This window comes from Dendropsophus ebraccatus, chromosome 4 (assembly GCF_027789765.1).
Source record: "Dendropsophus ebraccatus isolate aDenEbr1 chromosome 4, aDenEbr1.pat, whole genome shotgun sequence".
NCBI classification, from domain to species: domain Eukaryota; kingdom Metazoa; phylum Chordata; class Amphibia; order Anura; family Hylidae; genus Dendropsophus; species Dendropsophus ebraccatus.
Genome location: NC_091457.1, coordinates 52,065,965 through 52,088,977, shown reverse-complemented (window position 1 = coordinate 52,088,977; position 23,013 = coordinate 52,065,965).

Genomic DNA, 23,013 nt, shown 5'->3' with positions numbered 1-23,013 from the left:
TTACTTTCTGAAAAGTCAAAAGTTTACATACAGTAAGATAAACAATTTGAGACACCCTATATGATGATGTCATGTCTTTGGAAGCTTCTGATTTTAGTGTCACCTGTGGATGTATTTTAAGGCACACCTGAAACACACTGCTTCTTTGTGTAACCTTATAGGAAAGTCTAAAGAAATTAGCAAATATACTGTATCTGGTTCATATTTGGGTGCAATTTCCAGATACCTGAAGGTGCCTTGTTCATCTGTACAAACATTTATACGCAAGTACAAACAAAATGGGAATGCCCTGCCACCATAACGCTCAGGAAGGAGACGGGTTCTGTGTCCCAGAGATGAACGTGCTTTGGTACGAAATGTCCATATCAACCCAAGTACAAAAGCAAAAGACCTTGTGAGGATGCTGGCTGAAGCTGGCAGGAGTGTGTCAATGTCCAAAGATCCTGCACACTCATAGGTTGCTGAAGCTGGTGCAATAAATGCTCGAGTAGTGATAAATATGGCAATTGTGCAGGCCAAGAAAGAGTTGCAGTCTGGAAGAGATTCTTGGGTAAGCCTTGCTGTGTGTCAGGGAGCATTATCCTGATGAAAAATACCAACTGGAAGCCATGAGAGGCAACACATGTCCTGTGCATATCTCTGAGCTGTTGGTGTCCCTCATATCACTACAAGGAATGACTGACTGTCATATGTGATGGCTTCCCGGATCATCACACCTGTAGTTGGTGTAATGTGTCGCTCTACACCAAAAGCAGGATTAAAGGCTTACTATGAGGCCTCTATACTCAAACCCATCTCTTGTCATATCCAGGGGTGATTCTAGCCTCTCTGCTGCCCGAGGCGAACTATAGAATGACGCCCCCCCCCCCCCCCCCCCCCCGTCAATCCGCCCACATTATAATCCACTACTGCCCCCCCCCCCACTGCTGTCCCCAATAAACATAATGTTTGGTCCCTTGCTGCACAGAGGATGTCAGGAGAGGAGGAGGCTGACTTTATAGGAGAGGTCCCAGCAGCACAGAGGATGTCACGAGAGGAGGGGGCTAATCCTATAGGAGAGGTCCCAGCAGCACAGAGGATGTCAGGAGATGAGGGTGCTAATCCTATAGGAGAAGTCCCAGCAGCACAGAGGATGTCAGGAGAGGAGGGTGCTAATCCTATAGGAGAAGTCCCAGCAGCACAGAGGATGTCAGGAGAGGAGGGTGCTGATCTTTTAGGAGATGGTCCCCCTCTTCCCCCCTTATAGATGGTCCCCCTCTTCCCCCCTTATAGATGGTCCCCCTCTTCCCCCCCTTATAGATGGTCCCCCTCTTCCTCCCCTTATAGATGGTCCCCTCTCCCCCCCCTTATAGATGGTCCCCCTCTCCCCCCTCCCTTATAGATGGTCCCCCTCTCCCCCCTCCCTTATAGATGGTCCCCCTCTTTCCCCTCCCTTATAGATGGTCCCCCTCTCCCCCCCTTATAGATGGTCCCCCTCTTCCCCCCCCCCCCTTATAGTTGGTCCCCCTCTTCCCTCTCTCCCCCCCTTATAGATGGTCCCCCTCTCCCCCCCCCTTATAGATGGTCCCCCTCTTTCCCCCCCCTTATAGATGGTCCCCCTCTTCCCTCTCTCCCCCTCCCTTATAGATGGTCCCCTTTCCCTTATAGATGGTCCCCCTCCCCCCCCTTATACATGGTCCCCCTCTCCCCCCTCCCTTATAGATGCCCCCTTATAGATGGTCCCCCTCTTTCCCCCTCCCTTATAGATGGTCCCCCTCTCCCCCTTATACATGGTCCCCCTCTTCCCCCCCCTTATAGACGGTCCCCCTCCCGCCCCTCCCTTATAGATGGTCCCCCCCTTATAGATGGTCCCCCTCTTTCCCCCCTCCCTTATAGATGGCCCCCCCTTATAGATGGTCCCCCTCTTTCCCCCCTCCCTTATAGATGGCCCCCCCCTATAGATGGTCCCCCTCTTCCCTCTCCCCCTCCCTTATAGATGGTCCCCCCCCTTATAGATCGTCCCCCTCTTTCCCCCCTCCCTTATAAATCGTCCCCCTCTTTCCCCCCTCCCTTATAGATGGCCCCCTTCCCCCCCCTACCTTATAGATGGTCCCCCTCTCCCCCCCCCCCTGCACAGCAGATAAAACAAAAACAAAAAACAGCACACAACTCACCTGCCCTCCGTTCCCCCGTCGAGCCTCTCTGGTCTGGTCCCGGCTGATGTGCGGCTGCCCGGGGTGTCCCGTCCTGTCCCCGGCAGCGCGCGCATCACAGAGCTCCCCGTGCGCCTGTGCCTGTGACTTCCGGCGCACGGGGAGCTCTCTGATGCGCGCGCTGCCGGGGACAGGACGGGACACCCCGGGCAGCCGCACATCAGCCGGGGGACTAAGGCTGCATTCCCACGTTCCGTGATCCTGACGGATCACGGACGTGGAATGCATGTACTGGAGCCCCCCTGCCCCCGGGAAGTATCTGTAATGAGATGCTGTGAGCGGGGGGGACTGTATTCATAAGCGCCGCGCTGTAGTATCAGCACCGCGCGGCTGATTTAGTACAGCGCGGCGCTTATGAATACAGTCTCCCCCGCTCACAGCATCTCATTACAGATACTGCCCGGGGGTGGGGGGGCTCCAGTACATGGTACAGTCAGGGCCGTTTTAATACATTGGTGGGCCCAGTGCACAGCCCTTAAGAGTGGGCCCCCCCTTACCTTTCTGCACATTGTATAATGTACTGAATTTGCCCCCACACTGTATCAAGAGCCCCAATACATACAGTAGTTACCTTATAACACTATTTCCACCATTCAGTGATTACATATTACATAAAAACTGCACTAAACAAAACAGAAAGATATCACCATTGATACCATTACATAATACCGCCATACCATGACCCCTATCAGTACAAGCCTATAACAGAGTGAAGTTACATCCAGTGACTCACCGGAGGCGTCTTCTCCGATCAGAGTCTGTCACCTTTTCTTTTTCTCTCCATCCAGCCTGGGCCACCTTGAAGTCTTCTCCTGGCTGTGAATCTTCTCTCCAGAATCTGCCAGACAAATATTTTAGGCTCCAACACATACAGTAGTTAGGTCCCTTATACCCCTATACAGTAGTTACACCCCTCTGTACCCCTACATAGTTACACCCCTCTGTGCCTCCATAGTTTTAAGGTGTCCCTGTAGTATATAGACCCTCATGTGCTCCTCCAGTTATATACAGCCCTCCTGTGCGCTCCCCCATTAGTATATAGCCCCCCTGTGCACTCTCCCCAGTAGTATATAGCCCCCTGTGCTCACCCACAATAGTATATAGCCCCCCTGTGCTCTCCCCCAATAGTATATAGCCCCCCTATGCTCTCCCACAATAGTATATAGCCCCCCTGTGCTCTCCCACAATAGTATATAGCCCCCCTGTGCTCTCCCACAATAGTATATAGCCCCCTATGCTCTCCCCCAATAGTATATAGCCCCCCTGTGCTCTCCCACAATAGTATATAGCCCCCCTGTGCTCTCCCCCAATAGTATATAGCCCCCCTGTGCTCCCCCTCAATAGTATATAGCCCCCCTGTGCTCTCCATAATATATAGCCCCCTGTGCTCTCCCCCATAGTATATAGACCCATGTGCTCCCCAATAGTATATAGCTCCCCTGTGCTCCCCAATAGTATATAGCCCCTGTGCTCCCCAATAGTATATAGCTAACCTGTGCTCCCCAATAGTATATAACCCCCTGTGCTCCCCCATAGTATATAGCCCCCTGTGCTCCCCCATAGTATATAGCCCCCTGTGCTCCCCAGTAGTATATAGCCCCCTGTGCTCCCCATAGTATATAGCTCCCCTGTGCTCCCCCATAGTATATAGCTCCCCTGTGCTCCCCCATAGTATATAGCCCCCTGTGCTCCCCCAAAGTATATAGCTCCCCTGTGCTCCCCCATAGTATATAGCTCCCCTGTGCTCCCCAATAGTATATAGCCCCCTGTGCTTCCCAATAGTATATAGCTCCCCTGTGCTCCCCAATAGTATATAGCTCCCCTGTGCTCCCCCATAGTGTATAGCCCCCTGTGCTCCCCCATAGTATATAGCTCCCCTGTGCTCCCCAATAGTATATAGCTCCCCTGTGCTCCCCCATAGTGTATAGCCCCCTGTGCTCCCCCATAGTATATAGCTCCCCTGTGCTCCCCCATAGTATATAGCCCCCTGTGCTCCCCCATAGTATATAGCCCCCTGTGCTCCCCAATAGTATATAGCCCCCCGTTCTCCCCCATAGTGTATAGCCCCCTGTGCTCCCCCATAGTATATAGCTCCCCTGTGCTCCCCCATAGTATATAGCCCCCTGTGCTCCCCCATAGTATATAGCCCCCTGTGCTCCCCCATAGTATATAGCCCCCTGTGCTCCCCAAAGTATATAGCTCCCCTGTGCTCCCCCATAGTATATAGCTCCCCTGTGCTCCCCAATAGTATATAGCCCCCTGTGCTTCCCAATAGTATATAGCTCCCCTGTGCTCCCCAATAGTATATAGCTCCCCTGTGCTCCTCCATAGTGTATAGCCCCCTGTGCTCCCCCATAGTATATAGCTCCCCTGTGCTCCCCCATAGTATATAGCCCCCTGTGCTCCCCCATAGTATATAGCCCCCCTGTGCTCCCCAATAGTATATAGCCCCCGTTCTCCCCCATAGTATATAGCCCCCTGTTCTCCCCCATAGTATATAGCCCCCTGTGCTCCCCAATAGTATATAGCTCCCCCTCCCATATAACATTGAAAAAAACAAACACTTTTACTCACCTAGGTCCTCGCGTTCCTCTTCTCTTCCCTCCTGTGGCCGCACTTCCTGTGGTCACAAGAGGCTGCACTCCCCTTACCCTCGCGCCGACGCTCCAGTGACGTCGGCCGCTAGAGGGAGAGTGCGGCCTCTTGTGACCGCAGGAAGTGCGGCCACAAGAGTGACTGACAGGGAGGGAGCCAATGGCTCTCTCTCTGTCAGTGTCGCTGCTGCTGCAGCGCTGAAGCGCCGCAGCAGCAGCGGACGGGGGCAGCGGCGGACGGGGGGGCCCTGCAGGGGGCGCCATGGAGGGGTAAGTAGATTACCCATCCATGGCGCTCCCCCCTGACAGGCTGGTGGCCGGAGCCCTGTGCGACCGCACTGGTCGCACATAGCAACGGCCGGCCTGCTCGGGGGGGCCCCTTTAACCAGTGGGCCCGGTGCACGTGCACCATGTGCCCTCTGGTTAAAGCGGCCCTGGGTACAGTCAGTGGCGGATTATAATGTGGGCGGCCGCCCGAACCGCTCATATTATAATCTGCCACTGAATGCCGCCCCCATGAAGATAGCTGGTGGCGCCGCCTGAGGCAGACGATTCAGGTCGCCTCATCATTGCGGCGCCCCTGGTCATATCCCAAACAAAAACCTGAATTCATGGCCAAAGAGACTATGGGTCCACCCAGTAGCAGATAAGGTTTCTCATTCATAACACCACTGCAAACCAATAGGCACAGTGACATCAAATTTCAAAAGTGCCTGGACATGATGCGGGCAGAGGCAAAGATGTGAGATGAAGGTGTCACCTGTATTTGTATACTGAACAAGGAAACTGTGGGAGGTGCTTGTGCTTGTGGAACCTCACTAGCCTGTCCATAATGTGCACTGTGCTACTGTGCTATCACCAGTGTTTTTAGGGCTGCAGGGCTGCAGTGTGACCAGGGCCAGACTGGCCATAGGGCACTTCTGTCAAATGCCAGAAGGGCTGGTCACCTCCAGGGGCCGGTCCTGTGCTCCTCCTGACCCGGCGACTCATTTCTCTTACCGTAGGGAAAAGGAGTCACTGGTCCAGGAGGAAGACGGGATCGGCCCACAATGCTCCAGTCAGCCCCCGAATGATGCACAGCTGTCTGGGGTGTCTGACTGACAGCTCTGCTTTGAAATTTACGGTCCTGCTATGCCACAGTCCTGTGTTGGGAGACGACGGCGCACATTTGTAAGTAATTTTTGCTTGTTACTGTCTGTAAAAATATTTTACAGTGTTCTACCATTGCAAATCTACTCTGCAGGACCATAGTTCACATTGTCTGTACGGTCCATTTTGTGCGGCCGCTATTCAAGGTCAGTTTTCTGTGTGGTCGCATGGAATCCCAGCCAGAGTATATACCGTGTTCCATGGATTCGATGGGAGACAATGTGAATTCGCCTTTTCAATAAATAGCGTCCAGTGTTGCAATCTGCAACAACTGATGTTATTTATTTAAAAAAATATACAGCGTGTAAACAAGGTCTTAAAAACCTTGTATCCCTTAGGGTCCATTTGCACAGAAAGATTATCTGATTTGAAGCCAAAGCCAGGAATGGATTTGAAAAGAGGAAAAATCTCAGGCTTTCCTTTATTACTTGATCTCTGCTTATAGTCTGTTTTTGTCTTTGGCTTCAAATCTTTGGCAGATAATAATCGTTCTGTGTAAATGGACCCTAAAGGCCCTATTCCACCAACAGATCTGACGACAGATAATCTGCCAAAGATTTGAAGCCAAACCCAGGAACAGACTATAAACAGAGATTAGGTCATAAATGAAAGACTGGATTTCTCCTCTTTTCAAATCCACTCCTGGGTTTGGCTTCAAATCTTTGGCAGATAATCTGTTGTCAGATCTGTTGGTGGAATATGGCCTTTAGGAAATCATAAAGATTGCGTGGATGATCATACACAATTTTACTGTGGCGTGCATACAACGAAATGCTGTCTACAGTTTTATCCATTATGGTCTCCTGGATCCTACTTTTTAGAGGACATCCTGGTTCACAAACTCTTCTATCTAACTTTCCAAACACATTAAATTTTCATTAATTCTTTAGAATTGTATGGTGATAAAATACTCCCAGGAACAATGCCCTAAGGTTTCTGACTTCCTCTATTGCTCCATAGCTGAGGGTGATCTAGTCCTGTAGACATTTTCAGAGTTTTTCACTTCCTAGTAATAGATTGGCAGTAGTCCATAAGACATGTTTTAACTAAGCTGTACTGCAGAACGTCTGTGCATTGTTTTCTGTTGAAGCCAGATATTTCCCAATGACAAATGAAAGAAAGAAAATGTAAAAAAAATAAATAAATAAAAGTGTTATCAAGAATTTGTTTTCAGGTTTTCTAAGTATTTTTAAAATGTAACCAAAATTGCGTTCAAATTGTTTGTTGCTCATCAAAAGATGCTCTATAAAGGTCCAGTTAAACAAGTGACACACACTAATAAAATATATAAACCTAAGTTGTTTAACATTAAAGGAACAGAAATAAACAGGAATCTCAATCGATTGGATAGAGATGAGTGATGTTACCCTATTTAGGAAAAATTCCATGTTTTTTTTTTAACATTTAATAGCTTGCCCTATGTTGCCCATATTGAATAATTGACCCGTCGCAGAATGGCCGCTGTCAGTGAAGTTCATCCCGGCTGGTACTGCAGTGGCTCCCGACCCTGCCAATCACTCTTGTGTCCGGAGGCAGCATTCTGCCTCCGACTACAAGAACTGGCAATCACTTGTGCGCTTAGAGCAGGGAGAGGAAGAAGACACCGCAGCTCCAGCTAGGTGAGTATACTGCAGGTTTTGTTTTGTTTTCACACGGGGGTACCTGCATTTGGGGGGGGGGCTGGGGAGAGACAAGCACATACAGTAGGAAGGGGGCTAACTACTTGGGGAGATGCCTACATAGGAGGGATGGGTCCTAATTACCAAATTACCAGGGGAGGTAACTACATAGGAGAGATACCTGTATGGAGGGAGGAAACTGCAAGGGGGGATGCCTACGAAAGGGGGCTAACTACCACAGGAGATTACTACATGGGGGGGGCTACCAGGGGGTGATTACCTACAGTGGAGTGCCTACATGGGGTATACTACATACTAGTGCTTACCCACCAGGGACACTACCTATGGGGGAAATAGCATCATGGAGGTTACTACCTACTAGGGTGGCTACCTGCACAGGTCTAACTGCTATACCGATGCATAGAGAGGGGTCTGACTACTATAAAGGGGTACAAAAGGGTCTAACTTCTATATGGATTCAGAGGGCACTAACTACTATTTAAGGGCACAGAAGGGGCAAAATAGATGTGGAGGATGATGATGGTACATGAGTGAGGAGCCTAAAATGTTTGTCGGGCAGATACTCCGGGGATGACTCATGATTGAGAGAAGTCCTCATGATGGCCCAAGCCGGATGGAGAAGAAGAAAAGTGAGCAACTCTGATCGGAGAAGAAGCCCCCTGTAATTCACTTATAGAAGACGCCTCCGGTGAGTCACTGGCTGTAATTGCACTGTAGTCACTTATGGTCTGCATAGATTGTGTAGAGCTCGTATCTGTTGCTATATGGTCACTGTATGAGGTGATATTGGCATTTGTACAGTGGATTTTATTCCATAGCAGTGGTGACATTAATCAGTACAGTGGTCCCTCAACATACAATATTAATTAGTTCCAGGGCGAACATTGTATGTTGAAACCATTGTATATTGAGACCAAAACTCTATAGAAAACTGGTAATTGGTTCTAAATCCCCAAAATGAGAAAAGATGAAAATTTAAAGGAAAATAAGCAGCTACTGTAATATGGATACAGCAAGTCCTTACATACAACAGTCAGTAAGAGCTACTGGAGACTGTAAATTACTTTCTATGTAGAGGACCAGACTGTTTTCAGGGTCCTGTACAGATCACACAGGGTCCCAGAAATATAAAATAAAGCCATGCTCACCTGGTGCCCAAAGAAGCAACTTATCCTGGCACAGGTAAAGAGCAACATAGGACATGTAGTATTACACTGTATTATAGAGAGGAGATACCAGACACACATAGCAGTACAGGACATGTAGTATCACACTGAACTGTAGAGAGGAGATACCAGACACACACAGTAGTACAGGACATGTAGTATCACATTGTACTGTAGGGAGGAGATACCAGACACACACAGCAGTACAGGACATGTAGTATCACACGGTACTGTAGGGAGGAGATACCAGACACAAACAGCAAACAGTACAGGACATGTAGTATCACACTGTACTATAGAGAGGAGATACCAAACACACACAGCAGTACAGGGCATGTGGTATCACTCTGTACTGTAGAGAGGAGATACCAGACACACACAGCAGTACAGGGCATGTAGTATCACACTGTACTGTAGAGAGGAGATACTAGACACACACAGCAGTACAGGGCATGTAGTATCACACTGTACTGTAGAGAGGAGATACTAGACACACACAGCAGTACAGGACATGTAGTATCACTCTGTACTGTAGAGAGGAGATACCAGACACACATAGTAGTACAGGACATGTAGTATCACTCTGTACTGTAGAGAGGAGATACCAGACACACACAGCAGTACAGGGCATGTAGTTTCACTTTGTACTGTAGAGAGGAGATACCAGACAAACATAGCAGTACAGGACATGTAGTATCACACTGTACTGTAGAGAGGAGATACCAGACACACATAGCAGTACAGGACATGTAGTATCACACTGTACTGTAGAGAGGTGATACCAGACACACATAGTAGTACAGGACATGTAGTATCACTCTGTACTGTAGAGAGTAGATGCCAGACACACATAGCAGTTCAGGACATGTAGTATCACACTGTACTGTAGGGAGGAGATACCAGACAAACAGCAGTACAGGACATGTAGTATCACACTGTACTATAGAAAGGAGATACCAGACGCACACAGCAGTACAGGACATGTAGTATCACACTGTACTGTAGAGAGGAGATACCAGACACACACAGTAGTAAAGGACATGTAGTATCACACTGTACTGTAGGGAGGAGATACCAGACACACACAGCAGTACAGGACATGTAGTATCACACGGTACTGTAGGGAGGAGATACCAGACACACACAGCAGTACAGGACATGTAGTATCACACTGTACTATAGAGAGGAGATACCAAACACACACAGCAGTACAGGGCATGTAGTATCACTCTGTACTGTAGAGAGAAGATACCAGACACACCCAGCAGTACAGGTCATGTAGTATCACTCTGTACTGTAGAGAGGAGATACCAGACACACACAGCAGTACAGGGCATGTAGTATCACACTGTACTGTAGAGAGGAGATACCAGACACACATAGCAGTACAGGGCATGTAGTATCACACTGTACTGTAGAGAGGAGATACCACACACAGCAAACAGTACAGGACATGTAGTATCACACTGTACTATAGTGAGGAGATACCAAACACACACAACAGTACAGGGCATGTAGTATCACACTGTACTGTAGAGAGGAGATACCAGACACACACAGCAGTACAGGGCATGTAGTATCACACTGTACTGTAGAGAGGAGATACTAGACACACACAGCAGTACAGGACATGTAGTATCACACTGTACTGTAGAGAGGAGATACTAGACACACACCAGTACAGGACATGTAGTATCACACTGTACTGTAGAGAGGAGATACCAGACACACATAGCAGTACAGGGCATGTAGTATCACACTGTACTGTAGAGAGGAGATACCAGACACACACAGCAAACAGTACAGGACATGTAGTATAACACTGTACTATAGAGAGGAGATACCAAACACACACAGCAGTACAGGGCATGTAGTATAACACTGTACTATAGAGAGGAGATACCAGACACACAAAGCAATACAGGGCATGTAGTATCACACTGTACTGTAGAGAGGAGATACTAGACACACACAGCAGTACAGGACATGTAGTATGACACTGTACTGTAGAGAGGAGATACTAGACACACACAGCAGTACAGGACATGTAGTATGACACTGTACTGTAGAGAGGAGATACCAGACACACATAGTAGTACAGGACATGTAGTATCACTCTGTACTGTAGAGAGGAGATACCAGACACACACAGCAGTACAGGGCATGTAGTATCACTCTGTACTGTAGAGAGGAGATACCAGACACACATAGCAGTACAGGACATGTAGTATCACACTGTACTGTAGAGAGGAGATACCAGACACACATAGTAGTACAGGACATGTAGTATCACTCTGTACTGTAGAGTAGATACTAGACAGACATAGCAGTTCAGGACATGTAGTATCACACTGTACTATAGAGAGGAGTTACCAGACACACACAGCAGTACAGGACATGTAGTATCACACTGTACTGTAGAGAGGAGATACCAGACACACATAGTAGTACAGGACATGTAGTATCACACTGTACTGTAGAGAGGAGATACCAGACACACACAGCAGTACAGGGCATGTAGTATCACTCTGTACTGTAGAGAGGAGATACCAGACACACATAGCAGTACAGGACATGTAGTATCACACTGTACTGTAGAGAGGAGATACCAGACACACACAGCAGTACAGGGCATGTAGTATCACACTGTACTGTAGAGAGGAGATACCAGACACACACAGCAGTACAGGGCATGTAGTATCACTCTGTACTGTAGAGAGGAGATACCAGACACACATAGCAGTACAGGACATGTAGTATCACACTGTACTGTAGAGAGGAGATACCAGACACACATAGTAGTACAGGACAAGTAGTATCATTCTGTACTGTAGAGTAGATACCAGACACACATAGCAGTTCAGGACATGTAATATCACACTGTACTGTAAGGAGGAGATACCAGACACACAGCAGTACAGGACATGTAGTATCACACTGTACTGTAAGGAGGAGATACCAGACACACAGCAGTACAGGACATGTAGTATCACACTGTACTATAGAGAGGAGATACCAGACACACACAGCAGTACAGGACATGTAGTATCACACTGTACTGTAGAGAGGAGATACCAGACACACATAGCAGTTCAGGACATGTAGTATCACACTGTACTGTAGGGAGGAGATACCAGACACACAGCAGTACAGGACATGTAGTATCACACTGTACTGTAGAGAGGAGATACCAGACACACACAGCAGTACAGGACATGTAGTATCGCACTGTACTGTAGAGAGGAGACACCAGACACACATAGCAGTACAGGACATGTAGTATCATACTGTACTGTAGGGAGGAGATACCAGACACACACAGCAGTACAGGGCATGTAGTATCACACTATACTTTAGAGAGGAGATACAAGACACACACAGCAAACAGTACAGGACATGCAGTATCACACTGTACTGTAGAGAGGAGATACCAGACAGACACACAGCAGTACAGGACATGTAGTATCATACTGTACTGTAGGGGGGAGATACCAGACACACACACACAGGACAGGACATGTAGTATCATACTCTACTTTAGGGAGGAGATACCAGACAGCCAACCAGTGTATGCACTTCACTAATACTGTGATTTTACCAGTAAAATGGCCACTTTCATTGGTTGATCAGCTAGCTCTTTTTTACATGTTCTGCAGATCTGGACTGTCTGTGGCATTGTATGTTAAGTCGGGTCTCAAGTTACGATGGTCCAAAAAGAAACATTGTTAAAAAATTGTATCTTGAGGCCATTGTAAGTTGAGGGATCACTGTATATGGTGGTATTATTCCATATGCGGTGGTATGAGTCAGTATGAGGTGGTAATATTTGTCCCTTGCAAACTGGTACTGTTTGTATTATTGGTCTTAGTATACTGGATTTGGTCATTATCAGTATGGTGGTAATGTTAGCGGTCAGGATGTGGCAGTAATAGTTGCCCCATATATACTGGTATTATTGGTCTCGGTATACAGGATTTAGTCAGTGTGACGGTTATATGTATGGTAATAATTTTTGTTCCCTATGCTGGTGCTATGATAGATAGATAGATAGATAGATAGATAGATAGATAGATAGATAGATAGATAGATGAAACACTTCCCACGCCACTTGAAACATTACTTCTTGGAATCTCCCTGATATCAGTTGTAAAGAGGCTGCGCATGTGTATGAGGCCTAAGAGAGCTATTGCAATAATAACATAATATAAGGGAACCAATCCTTATGTGCTTTTCTAATATAATATCTATAGTGGCAGCTTCACCTTAATAATAATTAGATCTGTCTGCTACTATGAAAGAAAAGCAATGCCAGTCCACTTGTGATAGGCCAATTCATTGTCATTTCCCAATGATCAGGAACATCTATGGTGCTTGTAACTACGCTTAAACAATGCAGATTCAGCTACAACATCACTTCATCAAAAGACTATCAGCAACATCCGTGAAGCCGCATTGTCCCCTGGGACCCTGACGCGCAAGTGTAATTCTTCCTCTGAAATAAGTGTCATAGACAGGACCAGTATAATTTGCTGATATGATAACAAAAATAGCATTAAGGTAATTACATCTGCGTTCCATATTTCAGAGAACATCATACTGGGGGGAAATAACAGAGCTTTTTTTTTCCTTCTAACCTGGTCAATTTTTTTCCCATAACAGCAATGAAGCGACTTACTCAATGGGATTTTAACATGTGTTCAATTTATAAATGTGTTCATTAACGTAGGCCTTTGCCCGAGGTTAAAGACTGTCGGCTTGCAAATATTCTCGAGTTTCAATCAGCCAGAGTCACTCTTCTATTTTGTTATTACAGCTCGGAGACAATAAGAAACCTTTTAGACAATTGCCGACTTCAAGCGCCAAGTCTATTTTTCCTCCAATCTGAGTCCTGGGTGCAGAAATGTAATGAATGTAATAAAAGCTGTCATACTTGGAACGTTTTAAACATGGCATTAATTATAAAATCTGTGTAATTTGCACAGTCTTCAGTTCAGCCTTGTGAAATTGAACTGCAACACCTCCCTATAATCATCTGAAAATATAGACAATCATGTGTCACCGGGTTAATAAAAGAGATGTTGAGAGATAAAAGGAAAACACATTTCCAGGTGAAATTTTTGCCCTGAGGTTCTCTATCACTTCTTGTAAAAAAAAAAAAAAAAATTACAATATTTGAAGTCACTTGAATACGCCAACTATAGCTGATAAGTTATGTATTATTTGATGGTTCATGTACTTATATCCTTGTACTATACATTTCATAAAAATGGCTGCCATTTACAAACTTTGAAGGGTTATTCCTCTATTAAAAGTTACCCCCTAGCTATAGAATGGAGGAAAGGTAGCTGATTGGTGAGTATTTGGAGTGTATTTGCCAAGGGCTTGTTATTAGGACAGCAATGTCGACGGGGCAGCACATAAAGGGGTACTTTGGAGAAAAATACTGTTTTTAAATCAACTAACATGAAGTTATACAGATTTGTAAATGACTTATGTTTAAAAAATCTCAAGTCTTTCAGTACTTATCAGCTGCTGTATGTCCTGCAGGAAGTGATGTATTCTTTGCAGTCTGACATGGTGCTCTCTGCTGCCATCTGTGTTTATGACAGGAACTGTCCAGAGCAGGAGAGGTTTTCTATGGGGATTTGCTACTGCTCTTGGACAGAGGTGGCAGCAGAGAGCACTGTGTCAGACTGGAAAGAAAACACCACTTCCTGCTGGGTATACAGCAGCTGATAAGTATTTGAAGTAATTTATCAGTTGATACCAGAAAAAAAAATTCTGGCGTATTTCTTTAAAACCTATAAATTCTTTTGATGTAGCTGCTGCCGACATCCTGTGGCCTGGAAAAAAAAATCTGTTTTCCCCCTTTTGGTTGAATCCACAGAGCTAAGTCCAAGCTGCTACCAAATATACATGCAGATTGGAAGACACAGACGCTTACTACATTATGGATATGTTATTGACTTTCTGTCTAAAGGGGTGAGATCCACAATAAATCTGCAACAAAATGCATGTAACTATTTATGACAGATATTCACGAAAAAATATGTATGCATTTGGTATTTGATCCAAAAGCCAAGGGCATAGTAGGCTGTACACATGGGGGTCTGATTCTATTCCCACACTGCTGCCACATTGGAGGGGTGAGTATGCCTTTTAGTTATTTATTAGAGATGAGCGAACCTCGAGCATGCTCGAGTTCATCCAAACCCGATCATTCGGCATTTGATTAGCGGTGGCTGCTGAAGTTGGATAAAGCCCTACGGCTATGTGGAAAACATGGATATAGTCATTGGCTGTATCCATGTTTTCCAGACAACCTTAGGTCTATATCCAACTTCAGCAGCCACTGCTAATCAAATGCCGAACGATTGGGTTCGGATGAACTCGAGCATGCTTGAGGTTCGCTCATCTCTTATTATTTATATATGTATGTATTTTTTTTCTGTTGCCCCTCCCTACTAAACAGCCCCTCCCCCCTTTTTTTTTTTTTTTTTTTTGAAAAGGCCTTGGAAACCCCTTTAATTCTTTTACATTCAAAAATGCAACAACATCATCATCTAAGTACTAGACATGTATATAGGTAGAATATTACACTAGAGTGTCCCTTACATGCTCATACATAAAAGAGACTGGATAGGATCTAGAATGCAGTATATCACATGAAGGTGTGATCATTCCAGCACACTGGTTACATAAGAAATAATGTCACAGCTAAACTATGTAACATTGTATGGTTGAATGATCACAGCTAGAAATATATTGGTGAACATTCAGATGAATGGCTGTCCATGTGATGCATAAAAAGCTTAGGGGACATTCACACATCCGCAAATTTGCGGACGTTACGGACAGGGAAGGAATGTCATGGAATTGTTCCCCGCCTAGCATGATGTGTCAGTATCATGCAGGCAGCGGGAAAACTCTTTGCCATGGCAAGTCAAAGAGTTTCCAAGATGCCAGAATCATACTGACACATCATGCCAGGCGGGAAACAAATCCATGACATTGCCTCCCAATCCATAACATCCGGAAATTTGCGGATGTGTAAATGCCCCCTTATAGATGGAGATCCAGAGCTTAAAGGGAATCTGTCAGCCCCTGGGCCCTACCTGAGGCTGTAGCTAGCAGTCCCCTAGTGAGCATGGTATCTTTTGGTAATTTGTCCATGTAGTGGATATGCACAATCTCAGGTCTCCTACTGTGATAAAGAGTAAAAGAGGAGTTGTGGCTCAGCATTTGTGCTGCACACCTCACCACTCCTTCCTCCTCCCTCTTCTTCATAAATAATTAATGCTGTCTTAACCTGATGTCTTAACCTTTGTTGAAGCTTTTGCTTTGGTTCAGGTCCCCTGATGGAAATGAAATAAATGTATTTATTTTTTCTCATTACTGTATCATTTTTAAAAGTGCAAAGAATTCCCAATCGGGTCAAAATTAGTTTTAAAATTGTTATTATTTAATCCAATAATGAGAAAAAATAAAAAATAAATAACTATTTAATTTCCATCAGGGGATTCGAACCAAAGCAAAACATGTTGCACATCTCTAGACAAGTGACTTACCCCTAGACCACAGCTTCAACACAGGTTAGGTGGTTCAACCATACCTGATTGCAGATCAGTCCTCTGTTGGCAGATATAGACTGACAGCATGAGTGAGCAGGAGGCCAGGCAGCAGAGATTATTCATGAAGAGGAGGGGGGAATTTTAAGGTGTGCCAGAGTGCGGCACAAACGTGAGGCTCAACTCCTCTTTTACTCTTCATTACAGTAGGAGACCTGAGATTGTGCATAATTCACTTACCAATTACCAAAAGATACCATGCTCACTAGGGGCCTGCCAACTACAGCACACTGTCAGCACCTTAGGTAGAGCCTGGGAGCTGACATTCCCTTTAAGACCCTTCTTTATAATGCCCACATGCCCTTACATTAAAAGAACAGTTCACATGCTTACATGGTGGTAATGGTGGAGGGATTGGACATTAGCCTTTAGAGAATAATGATATCAGATTGGCAACTTTGTGTATAGGTTGTGTTTGGTATTTTAGATCAGTGGGTTATTTAACTGGAAGAATAGAGCAGCATTCAGTCCTTGAAAATGATGAACCCGTTATACATCATGGGATCTATCAAGTAACAGTAACATCCAGTAACTGTCAGAGCTTCAATTCACAATGCAGCCTCAATAATAAAATGAATCAACTGTTTAGGCAGATCAATTGTCTGAGAAAGTTATAAGATGCTGCAATAATCTTAGTTTATGATGAGCTATCTTAGCATGCTCCTTATACAGAATATCTTGGATGTAAACCCTTGGAAGTTTCAGTCTCTTGGAAGAAAATGTGAGAATCTCTCACTGTGCAGACACGGACTTTGTAGCTGAGCTGAACTGCTGACCTATGCCGTAGGCATGCCTTGTTCTTCTACATTACCAGTACAAAGCTGTCCCACTTACTCAGAAAGTCAGAAACACATATAAATGGATGTCAATGACTTTACACTCAGTTTTTCAGGAGAGCCCAGAAGAGTTATACAGGGGAAAAAAGTAACAATATACAAGGTGTTTTCTATATATAATATATAGAAACGTCCCAACCGTAGTCATTAGCAGACTAGGTTTAGGCTAGTGAAGTTGATGGGGCCCATCTGTGCACATAACCATCAGCATCATAGTTTGACAGGTTTTCAAGGATCAATGCCATGGAACACACAGTCAGTTTGAATCCACCAGGCTATGATTACTCACAGTATTTTTGCTCAGTATTTTTTAACCAAAACCAGGAGTGGATTGAAGACACAGAAAGGCTTCGTTCACACACTTGAAATTTAGTGGATGGTCGCCATTTTAAGGTAAATAATTACCATTATTTTAAAATAATGGATGTTGTTTGCCATTAAATGCAGCCATCCACACAATTTGAACAGAGCGTGAACATAGCCTTTCTGTGTTTACAATCCACTCCTGGTTTTGATGGCAAAATACTGACCAAAATGCTGAGCAAAAATATTGTGTGTGAACATAGCCTTAGAGTGGATTCACACACAAAGAGACACACCATCGATATTGTGCATATCAAAATATAGGTGGGTATTGTAGATGCTTCTTTTTTTCTTTGCCTAGAAATTACTATGGCCAGATATTAGCTCAATAGTAAAGTCCAAAGCGTTTTACACCATTTGTGTATTTTTCAGTGTCCCAATCCCCCCCAAATACATAGCATACTCTAGGTATGATATGTATTCTGGTATTTTTTTTTCAACAGGCTTCTTAATATCATTGAAGAAAAAGGCAATGTAAAAAATATGATAAATAGAAAAAATGCTTAACACAGAAAACAATCCGTATATGAGATCTATCAGAAAGCATAGCATTACAAAAAATTAAAAATGAAATTTTACACACAATCTTTGAAACAGTATATTTAGCTTCCAATAAATATTCATGAAACCTTTAGGTCTTCAAATTTTCAGTCACATTTAATTTTTTCCATGTCAATAAACATTTCTGCACAATATTCTGGATTGTAAAAAAACCCCAAAAAAAACCTAAGCAGCTAGGCATGCAGTTTCTACCTTGTAGATTTCATAGCCAAGCTGCATGTCAGCCTAAGGACAGCAGCAGTACATACAATGTATTTAAAAAATCATCGGACCCTTTCACTTTTTTCACATATATGCTGCAGTAGAGATGAGCGAACCTCGAGCATGCTCGAGTCTATCCGAACCCGAACGTTCGGCATTTGATTAGTGGTGGCTGCTGAACTTGGATAAAGCTCTAAGGTTGTCTGGAAAACATGGATACAGCCAATGACTATATCCATGATTTCCACATAGCCTTAGGGCTTTATCCAACTTCAGCAGCCGCCGCTAATCAAATGCTGAAAGATCGGGTTCGGATGGACTCGAGCATGCTTGATGTTTACTCATCTCTATGCTGCAGCTTTGTGCTAAAAGTCTGTACGCTGTACCTCATTTTGAGAATATGAAAACTGAATTTTTTTAACTTATTAAAAAAAAAGGGAAAACTTTCACATGGACATAAGTATTCAGAACCTTTGCTGTAACCATTTTTTTTTTTTTTTTTTAAAGCTCTGAGGCCTTTCATTTCTCTTTGAGATGTTTCTACACCTTCACAACAAAGCCATGAGGAGGAAAGAACTCCCTGTAGAACTCAGACAGGATTGTGTAGAGAAGCAGATGTAAAGATGGGTACAGAAAAACTGAAAGTTTCCAAGAGTACACTGGTCTCCTTAAATTCAAATAGATGACGTTGAGAACAAACAGGACTCTTACTAGAGATGACTGCCCCACAAAACCAAGCAATTATTGAACAGGGTTCTTGGTAAGTAAGTTGACCAAGAACCCAATGGTCTGATTCTTCCGACAACAATATCTGTCTCATCCCTGGTTCTGCACGGACTCTTTCTCTGATTTCCTGGCTTGCTGACTATGTTTTCTCAGCCTGTCCTCCAGGGCCTCATACCAACTAGTCCTTGGGAACCATCTGCTGCTCATGCTGGGACCCTGCTTGTGGAGCACACCAGTGTCCTATAGCCGCAGAAGCCCAACTTCCATGTCCTGGAGTAGGAAAAAGGTGAAGTCCTAGAGGGCACTTAGACTTCACTCCCTGGTGTGGCCCAAAGTCAAACTGGTTAAATAGAACAGCAGAACCCCATTCTCTGTCTATTAGGGTAAGTTCACACTGAGTAAAATCAGGCTTTAAGACTCAATCTCCAGATGGGCTTTCTGTAAGAGTATGTTCACACTGAGTAAAAGCTGCGGAATTCCGCCAGCCTCAGTGTCCCCCTGGGAGGGCTCACGCGCCTCCGCTCAAATTCTTTAAACAGTGAGTGGAGGTGCATAAGCCCCCCCCATAGAGACACTGTGGGACAATGAGGCAGGTGGAATTCCGCTGCTTTTACTCAGTGTGAACATACCCTTACAGAAAGCCCATCTGGAGTTTGAGACTTAAAGAGAACCAATCATGGCCGAAATTTTAAATTTTTTTTTTTTGCTAATTAGCTGTAAATTAATATTTTATTAATATTTGTAATTGGAATTATTTACTTTTATGCCCGTGATTTTACAATATACACATTCTCTTTTCCTGTCTCGCGCCGGCTCTTTTCAAAAGAGCCGGCGCGAGACAGGAAGCTCCCGGCTTGCCGAGCGGCGGGAAGGGCTCCCATGAGCCTTTGCCGCCGCTCTGTAAATACACAGTGATCCCGCGCTATACAGCGCGAGATCACTGTGTATGTCTATTCTAACTGGGCCTATTAGTATGTCCCTGAAGGTACAGACTGCCTGTGCAGTCTGCATCTTATGCGTTTACCTAATCCTGTATAGCGGAGCAGTAAGGGCGGGGTCGGCCATCTTGATGACGTCACTGGTGCGTTCCAGCGCTGGAACGCAAGGGACGTAATCAAGATGGCGTCTGGCTTAGCTGCACCGCTACAGAGGACTGGGTAAAGTATAAGATACAGACTGCACAGGCAGTCTGTATCTTCAGAAATAAACTACATGAAGATACAGACTGCCTTTGCAGTCTGTATCTTATACTTTACCCAGTCCTCTGTAGCGGTGCAGTAAAGCCGGGCGCCATCTTCATTACGTCCCTTGCGTTCCAGCGCTGGAACGCACCACTGTGACGTCATCAAGATGGCCGCCCCCGTCCTTACTGCTCCGCTTTACAGGATTAGGTAAAAGCATAAGATACAGACTGCACAGGCAGTCTGTATCTTCAGGAATAGATTTAGGGAGAGATAATCTTTTATTATAGGGACAGTAAATTTTCGGTGATTGGTTCTCTAAGAAATTGGACAAAGTCGCAGGCCAACCTTGATAATTATTGAAGTGCAAATGCTGTGGTCCTGGCACTGTCAGAGCAGCGTGCGTTGTTCCTGGCACTGTCAGTGGTGTGCATCTCCCAGCCCCGTGCACTATGATAAATTGCTATGACATGATTAAACCCCAACCCATATAATAGCCAATCCCCCAAAAATTTCCCCACATATTAGCCATCCCTTCCAATAGTGCCCAAATAGTAGCCATCCCTTCCAAATAGTCTCAGATAGTAACCAGCCCTCCCAAATAGTCTCATATAGTAGCCAGCCCTCCCCAATAGTCTCTTATATAGTAGCCAGTCCTCCCCCATAGTTTCTTATATAGTAGCCAGCCGTCCCTCAGTCTCATATAGTAGCCAGCCCTCCCCAATAGTCTCATATAGTAGCCAGCCCTCCCCAATAGTCTCTTTTATAGTAGCCAGTCCTTTCCCATAATCTCTTAGATAGTAGCCAGCCTTCCTCCATAGTCTCTTACATAGTAGCCAGCCCTCCCTAACAATCTCATATAGTAGCCAGCCCTCCCCAATAGTCTCATGTAGTGGCCAGCCCTCCCCCATATTCTCTTATATAGTAGCCAGCCCTCCCCCATAGTCTTATATAGTAGCCATGGCTGGCCTGATGTAATTAACACTCTGAATTGCCTGGCGGGACAAAAATAATGGCACCACGGGCCAGAGTTTGAAATGACTGGTTTAGACAGAATGATTATCGTTCGTATTTTCGCAATAACGATCGCATTTGAGCTATAATCGTTCCATGTAAACACAGGAAAAGATCAAGTGATGAGCGAGAAATCATTCATTTTGATCTTTCAACATGTTCTCAAATCGTTCTCACACCTTGTGAAAGATGGGCTTAAGCGATCTTAAAAACGATCGCAATAACAATTTATTCGTCTAAACGCTGATCGTTATAAAAACCAAATTGTTGCTTCAAAATCGTTAAACGATCGATTGGGTGAATTATTGCTTTGTGTAAAAGCAGCCTTACATTCCCCACTTCTCTGCATTTGGTAGTCACCAATAAGTAAATACAAGTAGTCGCAAAGCAAAAGTCATCAGTGGCATATCTACTCCATGGGTACAGGAAGCCCTTTCCTCCATGTTGTTAATTAACATTAGACAGCTTATCTGAACGTTAATGCTTCCCCCTATTATTCTTACTTTATCTTGCTCCTCAGACTGACTTAAATTTTATGTTCGCAATTTACAAATGATATAGAGGGACATAAATTGTGTGAAAACTAGTGTAATTAAATTGACTCTGGCTGGATGACCCGATATTTACCTGCAACAGATGCAATATATTAGAACAAAATATATCATTGGACTTCCAGAGAACAAAAAATATAATAATTTAAATAAAAAGGACATTGAAGATGTCAGTCATTAAAGTGACACTGTCACCCCCTTTTTGCATTGTGACTGCTCAGCCTTTGTGCCACATCCCCGCCCCATCCGTGACATCATCGCTACATAGGCCCCGCCCCCAGCAGCCATTGAAGGGCCAGCCTAAAGCTCTAGGCCCCAACCCCCTAGATTGCCCCACACAAATGGCTGCTGAGGGGGCAGGGCCTATGCAGTGATTACGTCACAGATGGGGGCAGGGCTAAGTGGTGCTAGGGGTGGAGCGATGTGGCACAAAGGCTGCGAGGCCCCGCCCACATATACCAATCCACAGGTGATAAAAACGACTATTTACCAGAACAAGCACCATGAGGTGTGATATAAAATAAAAAATGAAAGCTGTAACATTTACCCTTTACACCTGTAGAGAGCAGTCAAAATGCAAAAAGGGGGTGACAGTGTCACTTTAAATAATGGCCCACCCAGTCTTACCATCAGTCTACAGTCAGTAGTGCAGGCATAGGGCACAATCAGTATTGCAGCATGGCACAGAATATGCATTGTAGAGCCTTAAAGGCAAACAGTCACATTGAACAAGCAGTCTGATTTGCCAGCTGTGTAATATAGAGCAGGAGGAGCTGAGCAGACCAATATACAGTTTTGTGAAAAAAAGATCCAGTATAACTTGTACCTTATTGGTTGAAGTCGCTGATCATTCTGTGATTAGGAGTCATTTGGGCGGAGCCAATGTGTGACTGACTGACATGATGTCAATTTCAGCCATCACCAATGCATTTAGGCCAGACTGGACCTTAGACAATAATAAAGGCTCAGAAATGCCCTTATTTTTACGCTAGTGTTTAACCAGCCTTACTTACATAAATCAGAAGGAAGACCAAAGTTTGTGACATTGACCCCTTCACTGCCTTAGCCCACCAGGGAGTTTATTTATTTATTTTTTTACATTTTTTAATTGTCTAAACTATGGGTTCATCCTATTGTCCAAAGAATACAATGAATCTTTTCAACACTTTCCCACATATTGACTCACTGGCCCAAACTGTGATGTTTATAGC